At 43.9% G+C, this 22,069-nt stretch overlaps 1 protein-coding gene across 3 annotated transcripts in view; it reads left to right on the forward strand.

Moving 5' to 3' along the window:
* Window positions 1–22,069, forward strand: part of TTC7B (tetratricopeptide repeat domain 7B) — a 1,395,621-nt gene that overhangs the window by 352,403 nt on the left and 1,021,149 nt on the right. The gene's annotated exons all lie outside the window — the stretch shown is intronic.

Raw genomic sequence — 22,069 nt, forward strand, 5'->3', positions numbered from 1 at the left:
TTCCTGAGGAAACAACTCGCCCACCCTTACCCGGAGAGCCAATACAAACACCCACAGCTCTACTTGGGGACCCTTCTATTCCTATTACCCCAGCTCCGCCTCTACCTCCCCTACCCTTCTGCCCTCTGCCACCAGATTCCCTGTCATCACCATTATGGACCCGCCACTAGAAGGATCATCCCCATCTCTGTGGCTCACTCACACTGCCCAGCTCGAACCATCCAGCGCACCTGCATCCTCTCAGTCCATCATCATCAGTAGGCCGAATTCTACCGTAGACTCCACCGCAGACCCAGACGAACGCCAGCTTGTTTCCCTCCCCACGTCAGTCCTAACCTTCTCCCAACTGATCCCCTTAAAATCCTGTCAAGAGCAATAAATTAACACTATTCTAGAAGTACTCTCCTCACTACGTTGGACACAAAGACCAGCCACACACCACCACTTCCCTACACATCTATGCCATGCACCTATCCGCCCACGAACTCGCAACCTCACACCAGCCAATTCATCCCATTTATTGATCACCGCAGCACACCTAGTCACACCATGACTGCAATGGCATAAAGGGAAGCTTAAATGCTGAACAAAACCTATGTCAGTTACCCAGCCAACTCTGCCACCGCTCAATCCCGGTCATCCTTGGCACGAGGAGGACCCAGAATTCCACTCGCCCTCCCAGGCCTACTGCCCAGCTAACTAGCTTTCATCTCAGTCAGCCTGAGCAGAGATCATTTCCCATGCTTTGCTGCATGCTCCTAAACTGCTGATCAGCAGTCAAACATTCCACTGAAATATCTGAAACTATCTTATAATATAACATCGACATCTGCTTTCTAACTGAAACCTTGCTAAAGGACCACTCATTCCCTTACATTGACCTCCTCACCCTACCGGGCTTCTCAATCATTTGCTGTGACTGGGGTGGTGGTGTAGCCATAATACACAAAAACTAGCTTTGCTTAATTCCTATCTGCACTACTAAATATCCCACCTTTGAATATCTATTTGTCCAGCTCTCGCTCAAAGGCCCAAATCCCAACACACTTTGTCATCTATCACCTTCCAGGTTACAACCCAAATTTCCTTAAAGACCTATCAGACATAATATTGCTAAACTCCCTAAAAGGCACCACAGACAATATACTAGGAGACCTAAATTGGCACCTGAATAATGCTATTGACCCCACAGTTCCAGCCCTGGGCGCCCTCCTGGAAGCAAATGATCTTACCTAACAATACAACAAACAAACACACAATAAAGGCTATACCCATGATGCCATAATCTCCAAACACAACACCTATCCCTCCACTCCATCTAACCATCTGCCTGGACTGATCACCATCTAATTCTTTTGATCTCAATGCCGTTCAACCAAAGCTGCCCCCCCCCCGACCCCAATCTAGCCGTCTTAAGCACTGGGTGAGGAACGCACATCAAATTTCACATTCTGAGTTAGAAACATTAGTCACTTCCCATATCACACCCCCACGGACCTCTCCTCCACCGAAGAACTTACTGATCACTACAATTTACATATGGCAAAACTCTGATTGGCTGCAAGAAATTGGAGACAGCAGCCCTCGCTAACCAATCTTTCAAGCCTATGGGCCGAATGCCTAAAATACAAAAAACACATCTTCAAATAAAAAGCCTCCTTTTTCTGAGACCAACTTGACTGGCCCATAACCAGGCCCAAAGACCTCTTGAACATCATCAAACAACAAACCTCCTCTTTTCCCCATTTTTCTCGAATGAAATCTGTGATATTGAACCCTCCATGAGCTGCCCACCCCTTCGCCCTGCACACAATGGACCTAACCAAAGCCCTATTTCCAAAAGAAATTTTTTCCCCTCACCCACCCAGCAGCACAGTTCACCAACACCAGCCCCTTGCTATTGAAAAATTATGCAACCTGGACTAAATTCATCCCTATCCCTGAAGAAGAAACCCTCAAGTTACTCACTAAGATAAAAACAACATTGCACATCTCTGACCCTCTCCCTGTGGCACTACTTAAAACACTCAGTCACATCATCTCTCCTATTTGGACCAAAATCATTAACCCCTCCCTATCAAGTGGGTCTATGCCGGCCCCCTCAAACTCAGCCAAGTCACCCCCCTCATCAAAAAAATGGATGCGGACCAGAACGACCTTAATAACTACAGACCGATAGCTACCCTTCCTCTCCTTGTCAGTCATTGAATAATGTGCACTTACACAGCTCAACAGCCACATTGAAAAATTCAACCTGCACAACACCTCCCAATTGGGGTTCAGGAAGGGTTGCAGTACAGAGACTACGATACTGACAACCTACACAGTTACCTAGATAATGGCCAGGCCTGCCTTCTAGTCCTCCTGGACTTATCGGCAGCCTTTGACACTGTCAACCACGTCATCCTTCTAAACAACCTCTCGCAGTGTGCAAGCATCAATGGAACAGCACTGAAAAGGTTCACATCTTTTCTGTACCAACGCTCACAGGTATTCAAACTTAACACCTCGCCTTCAAAAGAAACATCAGTCCCGCAAGGAGTCCCCAAAGGGTTAATCCTGTCTCCTGCCCTATTCAACCCCTATATAGAACCCCTTAGAATGATCCTGAAGCAAGCCAAAATTGCTTATCATCTCTATGAAGGTGACACCCAACTCTACAAAAAATCTCATAAATCAAAGACATCCAGCACTTAAATTGCACTCTCGCCACGTTTTAGTTCTGGCTGACAAGCAACCATCTTAAACTCAACCCCAACAAAACCGGAACTCCTTTTCATCCAACCCAAAGAAAAATCCTTTCCTGTAGATAACTGGCTCGACAATCAATCAATCAAAGATCTTTTATTTCGGCCTAAACTGCCATAAAAACACAGATAAAATACAATATATGCCATTTGTTAAGAAGAGAAAAAACAATTGTTACACTGTATGAAATAACAGGTTGACCTGATTGGAACAACCTTACAGTACATAAAACACTTCACTATTCCGCCAATCTTCCTCAGTGGGTCCGAGAACAGGCCTATGAATATACAGGTTAATAAAAGCTCATGTGCAATACAAGAACAACGAGATGGCCTAACGTTGTCAATAAATCGAATTCAGTAAAGTGCATATGCAATGTATAAGCAGCAGAAGGTGATTAAAATGCTCCAGTGTCATTCAATCAAAAGTGTAGTAGTTTGTAAAGTGCAGGTGCAATACATAAGCGGCATGAGGGCCTATATCGGAGAAAGCAGCATCATAAAGCATATACTTAAAAACAATATTGTGTATACAAATTGCCTGTGCCCTCTAGTGTTCCTAAGGCAATGTGGCCCTCCAAGAAAATTTACAATACAAAATCTACTTAAAACGATTCGTGGATATACAATTCACACGTCCCCTCTGGTGTTCCTAAGGCGCATTGCCACTCTTAAAAAGTTTACAGTGCAATGCATGGTTAAAATATCTGCAGAAAGTTTCAAGTGCAATAGAGCCATCTTGGCATGTCTAAACTCTGCTTTTTTTAAAACTCTTTTTAAAAAATGCTTCCTTGGGTGCATGTAATACGGGCATAACAGCACGAAGTGAAGGGTGTCCTGCGGAGATCGAAAATCGCAGCCGCAGGGACCCTTCTCCTCAACCGTTTTAGTAAAACCTGCAGGCACCGCTAGGCTATGATGTATGGAGTCCAGCCTGAAGCGCGTCATGAGTAACCTAACTTGGGAACTATGAATGAGATACAAATAAGGTTCAATACCCGGGCAAGATTTCATCAGGATGTGCCTTCTCACTGCGGGTTTTATTATCTCTTGATTTTCCCTACTGGAACCCAGTAATTTCAAAAGCTCCCCATTGACCATAGTCTTGTCCTTTGCCATCGATTTCGTGGGGTGAGTAAAAAGTTCCAGGCGACCTACGGCCTCAAGAGATTCTCTGACATATTTAAGCCATGGGATATTCATCCCCTTGTCCCGTGCCAGGCAATCCCGAATGATATCTCTTGTCAGGGTGGCCTCTGGGTTTGTCCAAATTTTAACCCAGCAACTGACCGGTTTTAGTTGTATCCTGTCCTTAATGTGAGCAGCACCCAGTTCCTCATGTACAATAAAGCCCGGGGTACTTTGTGGCACTTTCAGTAATCTTCTTAAAAGTTTGTTCCCTTCAATGTGGAGCGACTTAGCATCCACAAAGCCCCAGACCTCACTGCTGTAGAGTACTTTGGCAGAACATATTGAGTTATAAAGGATCAGGATCTGTTCAGGAGCCCAGCGACCCAACCTATGTTCATGGTTCATGATTGCCCCCATGCTTCTAATTAGGGTGCAGCATTTGTCCTCCAGCAGCGGTTTCAAATTAAGCCTGGAGTCGACTAATATCCCCAGATATGAAAAGAACTGGACTTTTTCTATACAGTGTACCCCAATCGTGTATTTATATTTCTTTGAGGGCGCCTTCCCTACCTCCATTATATAGGATTTGGCCAGGTTTGCTGACAGGTCCAGGCTCTCCATGAAGTGGACAAAGCCGTCTAACAATGTTTGTAAGCCACGCGGGGTTCGGGCCAGAAGTACTGCATCGTCTGCATAAAGCAGAACTTGAACCCCCCTGTGACCTATCCTAGGCGAGTCCACTACCAATCCAGCCAATGCTTTCTCCAGACCGTTAATATACAGGGTAACTGGCTCGACAATCTCACTGTATTAAATTGCAAGCTATCAACCTCCAATTCTGTGAAATCCCTGGGGATTACACTTGACAGTCATCTGAGCATGAAAGAGTGTATAAACGCCACAGCCAAATGCCTAAATAAAAGTTAAACTCTTCATCCCCTCAGAAGACCTAAAGACAGTGGTGCAATCCTTAGTCCTCTACAAGCTAGACTACAACAACGCAACGTTCACGGGCGCCCCACAAACACATCTTGCCCCTCTGAACGCCACACTCCACGCAGCGGCTAGACTTCTGTCATGGAAGAGTCGCTTCGACCTCATCACTCCTACACTCAAGAAGCTCAACTGGCTACCAGTTGAGGCAAGAGCTATCAAAACCGCTTGCATAACCCACAAAGCGCTCTACTCTGAAAACCCATTCTACCTCACACATAAATTAACAAAAACTGGCCAAAAGAGACCCCTCCGAAGCTCTTAACAGTCTACACCTGATCCCACCAAAATTTAAGTATGAATAATCTCACATGCGTTCCTTCACCAGTAAAGCCCCCAGACTTTGAAACTCACTACCTCAAGATTTATGGGACAATCAATTGTTCTCTCACTTCAAGAAAAAACTGAAACTTCTACACTTCAACAAATACCTACACACCCCCCATTAACCCCAGTCAGAACTGTTTGCCTCCATCCCACACCTTCTAAACAAATCTGAGTATTACCACCTTCGGGTTAGATACTGCTGCACTCTCCCCACCTTCACTGCACCCTTCCTTGGTTACCTTAGAATTTACATTGGTCATCTACACTACTGCTCGTCCTCTACAAGGAACATTACATTTCTCTATTTATTGTCATTATGTACTCTTATTTACCCCACGTGTGTGTGTGTATGTATATATATATATATTCTTATATATATATATATATTACTATTCTTCAAAGCGTATGATCAATGTACCTTGATGTCTGCTGTTCAAGCCGTTTAAGTATTGTCACTATGTATCTATCCATTACAACTCATGTTATGGATTCTATAACAAATCTGTGAAGCGCTCTGGTGCCTTCAGGTCAAGTTCGTATTATACAAAACTAAAATATATATATATATATATATATATATATATATATATATATATATATATATATATATATATATATATATATGTACATATATATATATATATATATATATATATATATACATATATTTATATGCAAAAAGGGAAGCAGTTAACTCTGGGTATTTATCAAGTTTAGCCGGAGAGCAGTTCCTTTATATGGAGCACCCTACAACACCAGTGGCACTCTGACTCTGCTCTCCTCAAATGTCTGTTTTTTAAATTACAGGATTAGCACAGTGCCATCTACTCAGAGCTAGAAAATGACAAATTGTGTTGCCATTTTTACAGCAACAGTGCAGTCCACGCTGAGCTGAAAAAGGACAAAAGCCTTTTACCACTGCAGGCACAGTATTACAGCTTTGGATTGGTAAAATACCATCCAAGCCAACCTGGAATTAATAAAATCAACCAATGGCACATGTTTTGGTCTAGTTGTAGCTCTTCAGAGAAATAGAGCTTTGTCTAGACACAAAGGAGCAGCACCCAATATAAGTCAAGACAATACCCTTCCAGGCTTAGAGTGCCGCGTAAACAATGCAAAAAAAAGGAATCTGTAGTTCTCATATTTAACCGGAGAGCAGCTCCTTTATATAGGGCAGCCTACAACCCAGTGCCTGAATCTGCTTCCCTCAAATGTCTGTTTTTCCAACTGAGTTTTTAATTTTAGGATTAACACTGTGCCCTCCACACGTATGCTCTATCTCTCATACTTCATCCCACCACTACACTTGCGACCAAAGGCAAGAAGACCTGTCTGACACACGCACAGGACACAAACGTAGGCTCAAAAAAGTACACAATATTCTTCCACATACACAGGGCTTTAAGTTGTCCGGGTCTCACCGGGTCTGAGCACCGGCGTTTTTTTTAAGGGAGCCTCGAAACCGGTCTCTATCGGCCTCTGTTTTGTGCCCTGGTCACATCGATGTGCGTATGGTGAGGGTTGTAGGGGAAGGGAAATCCTTTAAAGAGAGTCATTATTTCTCTGGGTTTCCCTTCTCTTTTTGAATCTCAGGAGCAGCAACATTGTCGTGGTGTCACCACCAGCGCTTTAAGTGGAAGTGTTTTCAATATTATATACAAGCCATAGTTGCTTCTTATTTATCTTGTGCAACTAGCAACCATTGACAAAGCCAATAGTCCTGACTTGTAGGTATGATGTGACTTGTTGTATTATATATCTGGACGCAATGACAGGAACGGCAAAATACAAGTCCGGCGGTACACTATGCTAAACACAGATTTTTAGCTTACGTGTTTTTAAGCCATGCCCTTAATTACATTGACCACGCCCCTTTGAGAGACCCCACAGTTTTTTTATCCCACTTAAAGCCCTGCACATACACACACTCACCAGACAACCCCCAAAAACATTTCCCACAGATCATCGTAAGTCGGTTAATTGAGAATCCCCCCCAAAAAGTCAGAGGCGCCCATAGTATGAAAGCTTATCAATTAAATGCTCTGTACAAAGGCCTAAAACAGAACTAAGGGGGAAATCAGTATTGCTCGTCACATTTCTTCAAACTTATAATATTGTTTTGTATAACAGTCACAAAAAGGTGGATTTGCTACAATTGACCTGCACATAAAATAGTATCCCCTGTATTTATACAAGCTTCGTCCAAATCTTAAATTCAACACATCACATTTTGAGTGTAGCTTTGGCGTTTGATGCTGCTGAAAATCATCTATGGCGAGTTGAGGAGTTTGGAACTTGTATGATGGAACTTATCATGCCTACATGATTTTTGGTAACACGGAGGACAAGAACATATATATTTTTAATGATTGACAAAGTTGGACTATATGAATGGTGAATCTTATATAAAGAACTACGTATACTGCCAAATCTGTGACTTTAGAAGGGTAGGACATATCACGTTTTGATCAAGCCTTGAGGAAGCCCGCATAGGGCGAAACGCGCGTCGGCTGTGAAGCATTGTCTTTTAAGAACAATACAAGATTTGAATAGGCTACACAACGCGGCTTTTTTTGGAATAATAACGAGTGTTCCGACAAGGATATTAATGGAAGAAGAGTGCTGACTGCACAGAAGATACAAGATACCATATGTGATGTGCGCTGGTGTTTTGTCTTGAATATTGTTTTGTATGATTACCCTAGGACACCAAGTCACAAGGGCATCTCCTTTACAGTTTTGGACTTTAACTTTCTGGCATTAATTACAGCATTAATGCACACCTAAAAAATATGATTTGTAAAAGCGAAAATGACAGGTGTCCACCTGACTTTAAGTCATCTGGAAACCCTGGATAATAATGTTTCATTTTGGCATCTATTTGAAATGGGCCCAATACTACCTGCTTTTAACAGCATATTTTATGCTTGATTTACAATTCCAATTCTTTAAAGCGCTCTTTGTTACTTGTCTCGGGACTTGATCCGTGTTATATCAAACCACAAATGAAAAAGGATACGAATGCAGCATGTGCAATGCGTTACACATATTTCACCAGTTTAGCCAGGGCTGTCAATTTGTTGGTACTACCAAATGCTGAATTTAGTGAATCGAAACTAAAACTACAAGCAATTCTAGCAGAACTGTACACCATCCGAGGCTGAAAGCTGCTTTTGTCCGTACCTAAATGGGTTCTCTGCAGCGGGTATAACAACAATAGGCTTTTTCATTTTACATAGACATGCAGTCGCTTCCATTCATATGTACATGACAATCTGCTGATGCTCTCCATGCTCCTAAACAAATTCTGTAGGCAAAAAAAAAAACAATTTACCGGGATGAAATACATGTCCAGGGTATTAAGGAGATTTGGCAGAGATGAAATGGTAAGCTACAGGTTCTGACCAAGGTGAGGGAATTTCTGAAAAGCCCTCTGATTAGTGCATGGTATGCTTCCTGTACGTTTCGCCCACGTAAGATATTTAGCGTTCAGGAGCCTGCAGTACTTGACCTACTCATCTGAAGACATACACTTTTAGATTAAATTTCGAATCTGATGCACAGGATTTAAGATTCTCCTCCTGTGGTTGTTCAGTGTTAACGTATGTAATTGTCAACTTACATCAAATAATGTGTTCGAAGTTACATTAGAGTGCAATACATTTTTTTTTAGAATAGATTTAAAAATATATGATGATAATGACAAAAAGACAGAAGCTGGCATGTGTGTGCTCAAATAAAAATTACTTTTATTTGCATTTCAAAATATACTAGTGTTGCCACCGTCAATATATGGCTCCAGTTCCAACATAGGAAATTAAATGCCAGCAACTCCTCTCATGAGTATACCATTCTATGAGTGGTATGGGGTGGGGGGTGGGGGATGGGGGGGTGAGAGGGCCAGGCTTCCTGGTGCTCGTTGCAATCTGGGTGTGGATGGGCACAGGCGGGCCTGCCTTTGACGCGCCTACTGCACACGTTCACGGCATAGTGGTTTCTAAATAGTGTTCCCAATTAGGGAGAAAGAGGAGGGTCACTGGTAGTCCCACTGCTAGAGCCCTAACCTCGCAAAATGGCGTAACTGCGGTGGCACCAGGAAAAGTAAGAAAATGATGCTCCAAAACCTTGTTAAGCTAAATAAGCCACTTTAGTTCGTTTTCTTCTAAGTTTCATAATTCCCATATATTTGGTAAAATATCCACAGGATTGCACAGTTCCTGATAACAATTCCTCAATATTGGATAGTTCAATTCTGATTCCCTCTAAGAACAGAGAAGTTAGAGTGCAGAAACGCAGTGGCGTGCATGCCTAATGAATCAAGTTTCAGGTGCCTTGGAAGGCAGGGCTCCAAATTAATATAGTGTAATATAAAATTGTAAAGGTTTCACAAGGTACTATGCAGTTGACAGGGCTGACTACCCCAACAATGTTAAAATATTCATTATAAGGAGAAGGTGAATGATGAGCCCTAATAAGGGCAAACCCGGGCTTTGGTTTCTTGTGTTCAGGTTCAGGTAGGACCTGGCCTAGCTGTTTGGTCTGAACTGTTCCCAGTGGAGCAGGGTCAAGACTGATTTGCATATGTCTGGGTCCAAACTGAGGTGGCATGGTGTACAAAATAACAATGGACTGGGATGCAGCCCGTGTATTTACCAGTGGCTGAGACTTCTTCACGCATTACATCCATAATGTTTTTGTATACTTTAGAATATTTAATGCCATATAATGATGTGAATTAAATTCTTGCAAAAGACAGGAAAGATAGAGTAAGAAAAAACTAAATGAGGAGGATAAAAGGAAACAAATGGCAGTACCAAGATTCTCAAGAATAATAAAATGCATTCACACATCAAGCTCTCAAAATGAGGAGAGTATGAAAAAGGATGATGGGAGAGGAAACGACAAAATTGATGTTCCTAAAATACAGGACCACTGCACAGACGGGGCCTTCAGTGGCAGATGGAACCCATAGTTCGAACATTTCAAATCCAGCTGCCGGAAGTCCATGTCAGACATAACCACAGAAACCTGGAAACATCAAACTCTCAGAACGTGGCCCCTTATGTATCTGTTGTTCAAAGGCAGCAGTCACGGGGGATACAAGATTACAAAAATCTTAAATACTTTCATAAATGATCCTGGACCATAAATTCCAAAACACCCCACAACATTAGCGACATTTAAACCTGTGCTGAAGTGCAGTAACATCAAAAAGAGACTCCGACGGATAGAGGGTGATCTATAACCCCAATATATCAAGATGACTCACCAACACCCTTTGTCACGGGAAAATGGTGGCACCAGCCTTCCGTGACAGCCAATGCAGTCATGGCTCAATGCAAACAGCCGCAACTCTGCCTGCTGTATGTCCATAGCATGTCAGTGAAAACACTGATAGGAGGCAGTCAGTAACAGCTGAAGAAGCCTGCACCACTCCAGTGTCTACTTTTACGTCAGCTCGATGGACTAATATCTGTGCCAGCAGAAGAGGAACACCTTTGAATCCTGGCTGATGAACATTTGTAATACTGGTGTGTGTATGATAATATTCCTAATCCACAGAAAATCTATTAAAATGCCATAGTCCATTTATATTTAATACCATTTGTCTTAAATTCTCGAATTACCTGTATTGTACCTGAAGAAAATTACTTAAACCTTTCCTGGTATTCCAATGAACCAACTGTTTATTTCTGCTATATGTGCCTTACACACCACTCGAAGTAGGACATTTTCGAACCCGGGCCCATGCTTAAAATCTATTGACCTAACATGTCACAGCTAGAGGCGGACATGTGTTTTTTTAAGTCAGTCAAGGTGCACATTAGCCATTGACTGGGTTGAAAAAAGGAGACCCACTATAGACATGGACACCATTTGGAGGTAGTCGGGGGTCGCAGCTTTGATCTCTGGCTTGCTTCCTGTCACTGGATTCAAGCTAGCCTGGCTGATGAGGGGTGACACCCCAAACCGGTCCCAGCATTCTTGTTTCCGGTCAAGGGAGAACTAGGCTTGGCAGTTCGGGCTGGACTGTTCCCATAAGGAACAGGGTCAAGACTGATTTGCGTATGGCTGGGTCCAAACTGGGGTGGTGGGGTGAGCAAAAACATGATGGATTAAACCCAGATCCTTGTGACTGGGGATAAATGTTTGCATTGTCAAACATTCTGTCCATTAATTGTTTCTTTTGCATTTGTCTCTGTAAGTGGGAAGAGTATGCCCAGACTTGGGTCCCATGCTCACTGCACCACTGTATTCAAGCTAGCCTGGCTGATGAGGGGTGATGCCCCAAAACCGGTCCCAGGATGGTTGTTTCCGGTCCAGGGAGGACCTGGCTTGGGAGTTTGGGCTGGACTGTTCCCATAAGGAACAGGTCAAGACTGATTTGCATATGGCTGGGTCCAAACAGGGGTGGTGTGGTGAGCAAAAGAATGATGGATTAATCCCAGATCCTTGTGACTGGGGGTGAATGTTTGCATTGCCCAGCATTCAGTCCATCAATTGCTTCTTATGCATTTGTCGCCCTAAGTGGGAAGGGTATGCCGAGACGTTGGTCCTGTGCTCATTGCACCACTGGATTCAAGCTAGCCTGGCTGATGAGGGGTGATGCTCTGAAACCGGTCCCAGGATGCTTGTTTCTGCTCCAGGGAGGACCTGGCTTGGCAGTTTGGGCTGGATTGTTCCTATAAGGAACAGGGTCAAGATTGATTTGCATATGGCTTTGTCCAAACTTGGGTGGTGTGGTGAGCAAATGAATGATGGATTAAACCCAGATCCTTGTGACTGGTAGTGAAGTTTGCATTGTCCAGCATTCCTACCATGAATTGTTTGTTTTGCATTTGTTGCCCTAAGTGGGAAGGGTATGCCCAGACGTGGGTCCTGTGCTCACTGCACCACTGGATTCAAGCTAACCTGGCTGATGAGGGGTGATGCCCCGAAACCGATCTCAGGATGCTTGTTTCAGGTCCAGGGAGGACCTGGCTTGGCAGTTCGTACTGGACTGTACCCATAAGGAACACGTCATGACTGATTTGCATATGGCAGGGTCCAGACTGGGGTGGTGTGGTGAGCAAAAGAATGATGGATTAAACCCAGATCCTTGTGACTGGGGGTGAATGTTTGCATTGTCCAGCATTCTGTCTATCAAATGCTTCTTTTGCATTTGTCACCCTAAGTGGGAAGGGTGTGACCAGACGTTGGTCCTTGCTCATTGCACCACGGGATTCAGGGTAGCCTAAATGATGAGGGGTGATGCCCTGCATCCGGTCCCAGGAAGCTTGTTTCCGGTCCAGGGAGGACCTGGATTGGCAGTATGGCTGGACTGTTCCCATAAGGAACAGGGTCAAGACTGATTTGCGTATGGCTGGGTCCAAACTGGGGTGGTGGGGTGAGCAAAAAAATGATGGATTAAACCCAGATCCTTGTGACTGGGGATAAATGTTTGCATTGTCAAACATTCTGTCCATTAATTGTTTCTTTTGCATTTGTCTCTGTAAGTGGGAAGAGTATGCCCAGACTTGGGTCCCGTGCTCACTGCACCACCGGATTCAAGCTAGCCTTGCTGATGAGAGGTGATGACCCGAAACCGTTCCCAGGATGCTTGTTTCCGGTCCAGGGAGGACCTGGCTTGGTGGGTCGGGCTGGTCTGTTCCCATAAGGAACAGGGTCAGGACTGATTTGCATATCGCTCTGCCCAAACTGGGGTGGTGTGGTGAGCAAAAGAGTGATGGATTAAACCCAGATCCTTGTGACTGGGTGTGAATGTTTGCATTGTCCAGTATTCCTTCCATTAATTGGTTGTTTTGCATTTGTTGCCCTAAGTGGGAAGGGTGTGCCCAGACGTGGGTCCCCGTGCTCACTGCACCACTGGATTCAAGCTAGCCGGGCAGATGAGGGGTGATGCATTGAAACTGGTCCCAGGATGCTTGTTTCCGGTACAGTGAGGACCTGGCTTGGCATTTCAGTCAGGACTGTTCCCCCAAGGAACAGGGTCGAGACTGATTTGCATATGGCTGAGTCCAAACTGGGGTCGTGTGGTGAGCAAAAGAATGATGGATTAAACCCAGATCCACATGATAGGGGTGAATGTATGCATTGTTCAGCATTCTGTACATCAATTGTTTCTTTTGTATTGAGGACATGGGCATGGATCTGAGCCCACACTCCGCCTATTTTTAATAGGTTCCAGTCACTGTCTTTAGTAAATGGTGGCTTTTCAATTGCAGCCTTGGAGCACTATTTCTTAAATAGCATTCTGCTGTTGTAGGCAGGACACGCTCTCCTGCAACGCTTTATTTTTTATTTATCCAGCACGGCACGCCTCAGCTAGAATGATGGCGGATGCACCTTTCTTTTGTTGCTTGTGATCGCATGCCTTTTTTCTGTTTATTTACTTTGGTTACTATGGCGGCACACAGGCTTTAGCTTTAAACATCTTAAGCTAAAGCACGGGTGCCGTGATTGCTTCAAAAGTAAAAAAATAGAAAAAAAGCCGCCATTGGAACAAAAGTAAATAGATATAAAAAATGTGCGGCTCCCATTTTTTCTATTTGTTTACTTTTGTTACAATCGCAGCACCCGTGCTTTAGCTTTAAACATCTTAAGCTAAAGCGCGGGTGCCGCGATTGCGTCAAAAGTAAAGAAATAGAAAAATATTTTTTGTCTATTTCTTTACTCTTGAAGCAATCACGGCACCCGCGCTTTAGCTTAAGATGTTTAGAGCTAAACCGTGAGTGCCGCGAATGATTTGCCATGCACTAGCTCTCGCATTACTTCAAGTTTGAGCTATTGGCGTTGCATTATTATTTGCACCGCCAATAGCTCAAACTTTCAGTGATGTGGTACCTATTGCATTGCAAATGCTTGTTTAAACTGTCCATTGAAAGCACACACTCTACAACTATTATGACACTTACAATACCTCCCACAAATAATTATCTTCAAGTGACTCCATCGAGTAAAGCCAATACCAGCTTCCAAGCAGCCTGCAAATTTTCAGGTTAACAAAATGCGCACATTTACATTTCTTTTAGACAGCAGACACCCTGGCAAGAAGGCCTGTTCCGTGTTCAGCTGCGCCCTCCCCCCCACCCCCTTCCCCCGCGGCTTCACACTAAAGGAAACTCCGTCCCTTCCACTTTAGATGAGGCATCTCAAATGCCTTTTAACATAAAGCAGGGGAACTGTTTTTGTCAAATTTAAAAAGTATGGCACGCCGTGCCCCTCAGATCCCGGCCACTTCAAATCTCTGGTTTTATCCCAGTTTCTCTCTGTGGGTGAACTGAAAGTATAGACTGGTTTTACCTCATGAGCTCTGACCCAACCCTAGTCAAAAAGTCTACATTTCTTTATCTGTTTGTAGGGTGCTACGCTACAATCTCAATTGTGTCGTGGTGCAGCAATTGCAATATAAATAATACATATCCTACTACTCATAAACTAATCTCTGCCGGTGCAAAGTGAACTCCTATTGTTCAGTTTGGACTACATTGAAGTTTTAAATGACACATTTTCCCAGCTTTCCTGCAGTAAGGCTGAAATGGCTGATCTTTGTTTTTAGGTCTCGCTACTTATAGAGACCTCTTGGCATCACTCAGCACTTTTGCTCAAATTCGTGCATGTTTTGCACTGCTCTCTATGGGCACTTCTGCATGTTTGGCGTTTCCCTTGCGGGAGTGAGCAGCGGCGTCATCTGTTTTAAATTATCTTGCTGGCTCTTTCGAAACAGATGGCGCCGCTGCTCGCTCCCGTAAGGAGCGCTCCCGCCCTCCTCCCTTGGGATGTCTTTACAGCCACTGAACCAATTTTCCGACTTGTTCACAGCAGCGCGTGCATCGTTCCTGACCTCTGCTCTCGTCCTTTCCATGTCCCCTCCCTCATGTTTCAGTGCTCCCTTTTCCTGCTTTCTCTCCCACATCCATGCTTTCTGACCCCTCCTCTGCCGCGGCTTCTCTCTACGTCCTTCTCCCCAGTCAAAAGTAAAGAAATAGAAAAATATTTTTTGTCTATTTCTTTACTCTTGAAGCAATCACGGCACCCGCGCTTTAGCTTAAGATGTTTAGAGCTAAACCGTGAGTGCCGCGAATGATTTGCCATGCACTAGCTCTCGCATTACTTCAAGTTTGAGCTATTGGCGTTGCATTATTATTTGCACCGCCAATAGCTCAAACTTTCAGTGATGTGGTACCTATTGCATTGCAAATGCTTGTTTAAACTGTCCATTGAAAGCACACACTCTACAACTATTATGACACTTACAATACCTCCCACAAATAATTATCTTCAAGTGACTCCATCGAGTAAAGCCAATACCAGCTTCCAAGCAGCCTGCAAATTTTCAGGTTAACAAAATGCGCACATTTACATTTCTTTTAGACAGCAGACACCCTGGCAAGAAGGCCTGTTCCGTGTTCAGCTGCGCCCTCCCCCCCACCCCCTTCCCCCGCGGCTTCACACTAAAGGAAACTCCGTCCCTTCCACTTTAGATGAGGCATCTCAAATGCCTTTTAACATAAAGCAGGGGAACTGTTTTTGTCAAATTTAAAAAGTATGGCACGCCGTGCCCCTCAGATCCCGGCCACTTCAAATCTCTGGTTGTATCCCAGTTTCTCTCTGTGGGTGAACTGAAAGTATAGACTGGTTTTACCTCATGAGCTCTGACCCAACCCTAGTCAAAAAGTCTACATTTCTTTATCTGTTTGTAGGGTGCTACGCTACAATCTCAATTGTGTCGTGGTGCAGCAATTGCAATATAAATAATACATATCCTACTACTCATAAACTAATCTCTGCCGGTGCAAAGTGAACTCCTATTGTTCAGTTTGGACTACATTGAAGTTTTAAATGACACATTTTCCCAGCTTTCCTGCAGTAAGGCTGAAATGGCTGATCTTTGTTTTTAGGTCTCGCTACTTATAGAGACCTCTTGGCATCACTCAGCACTTTTGCTCAAATTCGTGCATGTTTTGCACTGCTCTCTATGGGCACTTCTGCATGTTTGGCGTTTCCCTTGCGGGAGTGAGCAGCGGCGTCATCTGTTTTAAATTATCTTGCTGGCTCTTTCGAAACAGATGGCGCCGCTGCTCGCTCCCGTAAGGAGCGCTCCCGCCCTCCTCCCTTGGGATGTCTTTACAGCCACTGAACCAATTTTCCGACTTGTTCACAGCAGCGCGTGCATCGTTCCTGACCTCTGCTCTCGTCCTTTCCATGTCCCCTCCCTCATGTTTCAGTGCTCCCTTTTCCTGCTTTCTCTCCCACATCCATGCTTTCTGACCCCTCCTCTGCCGCGGCTTCTCTCTACGTCCTTCTCCCCAGTCAAAAGTAAAGAAATAGAAAAATATTTTTTGTCTATTTCTTTACTCTTGAAGCAATCACGGCACCCGCGCTTTAGCTTAAGATGTTTAGAGCTAAACCGTGAGTGCCGCGAATGATTTGCCATGCACTAGCTCTCGCATTACTTCAAGTTTGAGCTATTGGCGTTGCATTATTATTTGCACCGCCAATAGCTCAAACTTTCAGTGATGTGGTACCTATTGCATTGCAAATGCTTGTTTAAACTGTCCATTGAAAGCACACACTCTACAACTATTATGACACTTACAATACCTCCCACAAATAATTATCTTCAAGTGACTCCATCGAGTAAAGCCAATACCAGCTTCCAAGCAGCCTGCAAATTTTCAGGTTAACAAAATGCGCACATTTACATTTCTTTTAGACAGCAGACACCCTGGCAAGAAGGCCTGTTCCGTGTTCAGCTGCGCCCTCCCCCCCACCCCCTTCCCCCGCGGCTTCACACTAAAGGAAACTCCGTCCCTTCCACTTTAGATGAGGCATCTCAAATGCCTTTTAACATAAAGCAGGGGAACTGTTTTTGTCAAATTTAAAAAGTATGGCACGCCGTGCCCCTCTGATCCCGGCCACTTCAAATCTCTGGTTTTATCCCAGTTTCTCTCTGTGGGTGAACTGAAAGTATAGACTGGTTTTACCTCATGAGCTCTGACCCAACCCTAGTCAAAAAGTCTACATTTCTTTATCTGTTTGTAGGGTGCTACGCTACAATCTCAATTGTGTCGTGGTGCAGCAATTGCAATATAAATAATACATATCCTACTACTCATAAACTAATCTCTGCCGGTGCAAAGTGAACTCCTATTGTTCAGTTTGGACTACATTGAAGTTTTAAATGACACATTTTCCCAGCTTTCCTGCAGTAAGGCTGAAATGGCTGATCTTTGTTTTTAGGTCTCGCTACTTATAGAGACCTCTTGGCATCACTCAGCACTTTTGCTCAAATTCGTGCATGTTTTGCACTGCTCTCTATGGGCACTTCTGCATGTTTGGCGTTTCCCTTGCGGGAGTGAGCAGCGGCGTCATCTGTTTTAAATTATCTTGCTGGCTCTTTCGAAACAGATGGCGCCGCTGCTCGCTCCCGTAAGGAGCGCTCCCGCCCTCCTCCCTTGGGATGTCTTTACAGCCACTGAACCAATTTTCCGACTTGTTCACAGCAGCGCGTGCATCGTTCCTGACCTCTGCTCTCGTCCTTTCCATGTCCCCTCCCTCATGTTTCAGTGCTCCCCTTTCCTGCTTTCTCTCCCACAACCATGCTTTCTGACCCCTCCTCTGCCGTGGCTTCTCTCTACGTCCTTCTCCCCCGCACACATTCTTTCTGTGCATGCCCCTCCCTCCCCCTGTGCAGGCTGGGCAGCGCGACCATTAATCATCTGCCGGATGAAGACAGCCACTCCTCCCTGGCACTACAGAAGTCTGAATACCACCAAAAACGCTGCCTGCTTGGCCATAGGAGGCAAGCTGGTTCCAGCGTGGACGAGGCCCAAGAGGGCAGAAGGAGCTGTGGGCTACGGGGGCACAGTAGACCCATGGGAGACGGTCCGCACCCAAATGAAGAGTGACACGAAGCCCTGCGAAGGGCCGGAGGAATTGTGGGCTCTGGAGGCACAGTGGAACCACAGGTGAAGCTCTGCTGATCACTGCGAACAGCAGTGCACACTACACACATGCGAGTAGTGAGAGCCCACTCGTCGCCAGTTTGTTGGGTCTGCTAGGTCTCGTCTACAATCTGCCCTGCAGTAATTTCCCAAATACAAGACAGACACTGTATGGTGGTTACTTCATTCGCCACGAGGCATACGCCTCGATTTTCTTTATATCCTTGGCGGTGACGTCACTGCAGTAACCATCAAGCCCAACAATGGCAGGGTCTATTTCCAAAATCCCCTTGGGGAATATACTTAATGGGATGACCCATCCCAACAAAACGACGAGCAGTAGTATGAAAAAATAAACCTCAGTGAATGACAGAAGAATTGTAATTGTCACCCCCTTGGACGCATCATTGTTTCGGTGTTGAAGTTACTGTACGAGTTTTTTCAGTGTTGCTAACAAGCTGTACTGGAGGCATCGAAACTCCTTATCAGCAGTTTGCATGTATGCATTTTAGTTTTACACGATGCAAATGTGCTCCACCCTCTGGTACTTACGCTTTATCGGTTACCTAAATGGGGTCAGATTAAAGAATAATAGTTGGTAGTTCTTATTCCTCCATTTGTGACTAGCCAGAAACTCAAGGGGCCAAAGGAGGATTTGTGTATCTTGAAATTTCTGATTGGATCCCATAAGAAAGCAACTCAGTCTTTGCTCCATTAAACTCCCATCCTCTTCAGTTCATCCTGTTATCTATCTCTTTTAATCCTTGTATAAGACTAGGAAATCATCTCATGGGCTGTTTACACACAGGTGTGCCAGCGTGTCATCTGTTTATTAGTATAATTGCTGACCCTTGGCTCTTAGAACTGAGACTTAATGAAAACATGACATAAAAGTTATAAGGGGGTCCATAATGTGGAACTTTTCTATGTTTATATTGTATTCCTTTAATTTCTTTAAAGCTTTACACCTAATTTCATCACGTTCTTCTTTACATTTGCTCTCAAAACTGAAAGTATCAAGCTGGAAATATATGACAATCTAACAATTCATAAATCATGATTGCATTGTTTGTTCAAATACAATTGATGCTGATTCTTCCTCGTGAATGTAAAACTATGTCACATGTTTGAGGGTAACTCAAGTTCAGCTGTACAACAAGCATTGTGGCCTGCAGTTCTTTAACATTTGTCAGTGATTGTTGATCTATCGATTCATATATTTTTGATTATGTCAGGACTCTCCTGAGAAAAAGCCTCGGAGGTCACTCTCCGGACTCCATTGGGTGGCAGATGGGGGAGAGAATCGGGGCTACATCACGAATCAGAATTTAACATGGTGTCTATGGCTACCTGGGAGCTGGCAGTTCATCAACCATGCATCCATATGTGTCTTAACCATTCCAAGATAGTAGCTGTTTACTGTGTATTGAATAGGGGTCATAGGTTTCCAAAATGGTGAGCAGGTTAGTCTTAAGGGTCAGGGTAGGCAGAACAATACAAGAAGCTGTGGTTCTGGTAGGGCTTCCCCCAGAAGCTGTGCATGTTGGTGGACTTTGTTACTTTATTTCGTTCCTGGGTGTGTTTTAATTTCACCTTGGTTGTTTTCTTGCGTTCCTATGGGTAGTCCCTTAAGGCAGGGATTTTTATCTGCTGTTGCTACTTACCTCTTGCTGTTCGCCTCTTAACTAAATCCATACTGTAATCCTTGCATTCACTGAGATAGCCTCCAGGTGGGGAGTTGCAGTACAAATATTGAATGTCTAATACTGCAAACATGTCTAGTTTGCTAATGCCTGTAGGCATATTGAAATATGATTGTATAATACTGTGCAATCACGGGTTGTGAGCGGGGCTCTGAATATCACATTTTCCAGTGTTACTCCCACAAGGAATTCTAGACCTCAGGGAGGCTTGGGCCTATCTACTTGGATTGCGGTACTTTCCAGGGCCATAACAGATTGACATGCTTGTGAGGTGCATATTAAGCCACCGTGTCACAGTATCTAATGTCTCCAGGGGCTCATTGGCCATGAAATACTCAATTACGTTCTTGCTCCTATTCGATATTGTTCCACATGGGTAGGATCCATTGCCATGCTCCACCCACATTTCCATTGTAAAATACCTGCTCCCTTCGCTTTAACTTCTTTCCTTCTTCCCCATTCTGCTCTTGGCCTTCTTTTCCGCTTGATCAGCTCTTGCTGTTGGTGAGGTGTTGTCTTTGGACTCGGCTCTTGCTTTTGGTCAGTTCTTGCTGTTAGTTAGCTCTTGCCATTGGACACAGTTGATTAGAGCTTTTGCTGTTGGTCATCTCTTGTATTTGGTCACTTTTTGCAGCTGGTTATCTCTTGCATTTAGTCACCTCTTGACCCTGCTAATCTTTGATGTTGGTTTGCTCTTGAAGTTAATTACCTCTTGTGTTCAGGGTTTGACCATTGAGTCTCGCTTGCTCTTGGTCTGCTATGTGTTCTTGAACCCTTAGTTAGGTATTTTTTTGTAATTCTGTTGACTCCAGCCATACATTATAACGGATGGCAGTTCTCCAAAAATTTGGAGCTAACTAAGCTCTTAATACTCAGTTGTAAATTTCACTTATTCCATATGGTGTGTGTACAACACATCCGCAGCTATTCAGAAGCCTGTTTTTTGTCGGTCTCCATGGCAGCAAGAACATTGGTGCTCAGAAGTTTCTCGTACAGATATTACCACGTAGAAATGCTTTTATTGTTTAGCTGACCTAGATTTCCTTTTTTCATTTTTTTAAAGGTGTATGCTTGTGTAGATGCTTTGTTTTTTATTTGGACAGCAAGAAACTGAAGAGGCTGTGAATTAGTCTACCTTCCAGCTACTGTAGTGTACGTTTCAGGGATATCCACATACTCCCTCTTCTTTAATCAAGTTTACATTACCATGTAGAACTATTTTTCTTGGTGTTATAGTGCCTGCAACAGTCTGTAAAATGTGCAATCAAATAGCTGTACAATTCAGCCTTGCGCAGAAAGCACCATCGTAAAATAACACCTAGTCAGCAGGCCTTGATTGCTTTGGTGTACAGGTTTAGGATACTGGGTGTACCTATGTTGGATTTCTAATGTGCCTCAAACGCATATTGGTGTCTGTGTCCAAGAGACAGAACAGTGTTGTAAGAGGCGTGGAGGAGTTTTAGACTTCGTGTGAAAAGTCCTCGCAGAGGGCAACTGCTTGATAATTTTTTTTTTGTTAGGACATGAACAACTTTTTTTTTTTTTTTAAGACCTTTATTGTGACAAAAGATGTTTACACAGCCAGGAGCCTACAACCCGAGGGGCCGGCTGCGTTAATTCAAGGAATACAGTACAGGAGTGATTGTACACAGCCTTGTAGCCGACAACACAGGGTCCGGCGGCGTTATGCATATAAGTTAGGTCTTGTTTTTCAATTTATGTTGAAGTACAATAAAAACCTAAATTAACAATTAACAAACCAGTGAATGAGACCATCACTTACCATCAGTCAATTTCGTAAATACTGAATGCATCTGAATATGTTTGCGCCAACAGCGTCCACCGGCACTCAAGCACAGTGACACACACCTTAATAAATTTGAAACACCACTTTAGCTCAATCATTTGTAGTTGTTTCTAATGTACGCATATATTCAGTAAGGTATCCCCAGAAGTCTTTTGGTCTAGATCTCATCGGTAGCTCTTCCTCGTATGTCAGGAGTTTGTCCCTACAGTTGGACATGTCCTGCAGCCACTTGTTCACTGTCGGCATTTTGGTACTATGCCAGCATTGTGATATTTGTCTCTTGGCAAGTAATAATGAAACCACACAGAACGTACGTTTGGTAGATTTAAGTTGTGGTACAATGCCCAATAAACATATACGGATCATGCATGCTATATCAACTCCAATCATAGCTGATAGTTTGGAAGTTAC

This window comes from Lissotriton helveticus, chromosome 9 (assembly GCF_964261635.1).
Source record: "Lissotriton helveticus chromosome 9, aLisHel1.1, whole genome shotgun sequence".
Lineage (NCBI taxonomy): Eukaryota > Metazoa > Chordata > Amphibia > Caudata > Salamandridae > Lissotriton > Lissotriton helveticus.